Source organism: Microtus ochrogaster, chromosome 5 (assembly GCF_000317375.1).
Source record: "Microtus ochrogaster isolate Prairie Vole_2 chromosome 5, MicOch1.0, whole genome shotgun sequence".
Lineage (NCBI taxonomy): Eukaryota > Metazoa > Chordata > Mammalia > Rodentia > Cricetidae > Microtus > Microtus ochrogaster.
In genome coordinates, this window is record NC_022012.1 from 80,948,804 (window position 1) to 80,950,359 (window position 1,556).

At 43.6% G+C, this 1,556-nt stretch overlaps 1 protein-coding gene across 2 annotated transcripts in view; it reads left to right on the forward strand.

The window, feature by feature from the left end:
* Positions 1 to 1,556, forward strand: part of Ip6k1 (inositol hexakisphosphate kinase 1) — a 39,919-nt gene that overhangs the window by 27,266 nt on the left and 11,097 nt on the right. The window lies entirely within an intron of this gene.

Here is a 1,556-nt window from a genome sequence, read left to right on the forward strand (position 1 = left end):
AAAAAAAAAAGCTGAGGCAAGAGGAGCATTGTGTATTTGAACACAGCCTGTGCTGTGTAACAAGTTCTAGAATAACAAGTTAGGAAAGAAAAAGGGGGGGGGCATTAAGTATCCTTCCTACACTTCTGGAAGAACCAAGTTTGTTTTTTTGTTTTGTTTTGTTTTTTTTTTTTGTTTTCTGAGACAGGGTTTCTCTGTAGCTTTAGAGGCTGTCCTGGAACTAGCTCTTGTAGACAAGTCTAGCCTCAAATTCACAGAGATCTGCCTACCTCTGCCTCCCGAGTGCTGGGGTTAAAGGTGTGCGCCACCACCGCCTGGCTGGAAGAACCAAGTTCAGTTCCCATCACCCATGTCAGGTGGCTCATAACTACTAACTACTACTTTTTTTTTTTGGTTTTCAAGACAGGGTTTCTCCACGTAGCAGCACTGACTGTCCTGAAACTCACTTTGTAGACCACGCTGACCTCGAATTCACAGAAATCTGCCTGCCTCTGCTTCCCCAGTACTGGGATTAAAGGTGTGTGCCACCACCACCAGGCTCACAACTACTTTTAACTCCCACTCCAGGGCATTCAACGTCTTCTGCTCTGCATGCACCTCCACATGCATGGCATACACAGGCATATATCTTACAAGAAAGTTCGCAGGTGCGGTGATGCATGCCTTTAATCTTAGCACTTGGGAGACAGAAGCAGGCAGATTTCTGTGATTTCAAGGCTAGCTCTTACATAGAGTTCCCAGTCAGTCAGGGATCATGAGACCTTGTCTTAAAAAAAAAAGGTTAATAATAAAAATACACATACACACATCCATGTTAGTACTGTTTTGTTGTTTGTGGGACAAGCTTCACTATGTATTTTGGCTGGCATAGAATTCACATGTACAGCAGACTAACCTCAAACATGCTAATCTCCCATCTTCTCAATTGCTGGGATTATAGGAATATGCCACCATGCCCAGCCTTGTGTTCCTTTCTGAATATTTCATGCTGAATATTCCATTAAATAGGCATAACATCCTTTATCCATTCATCAGGTTATGAGGAACAATAAGGGAGGCTATACCTTTGGGAGTAGCCCATGAACACCAGCCACCCTCTACCCCAGTTGTTGTAAACTCTGTATGTATCTGTAGATAGATAGATATTTACATAGATGTATGTAGGTAAGTAGGTAGGAACAGATGTAGGTGTTTCTCAAGGATGTGGAGAAATTGGAGCCTCCTATATTGTTTGTGGAGAGGACTGCCAAGTGGGACAGCCTTAAGTTCTGTCTCTCCTCTCCCCACTTCCTGAGTGCTGGAATGACAGGCCTGGTTTATGCAGTGCTGGGGAGAAACTCAGGGATTCTTGCTTGCTGAACATAGATTCTACCAACCAAGCTACATTCATAGCCATAGGGAAGTGGACTTTTCTTTTTGTCTTTTTGTTTGTTTGTTTTGTTTGTTTGTTTGTTTTTTTAGTTTTCCGAGACAGGGTTTCTCTGTGGCTTTGGAGCCTGTCCTGGAACTAGCTCTTGTAGACCAGGCTGGTCTCGAACTCACAGAGATCCGCCTGC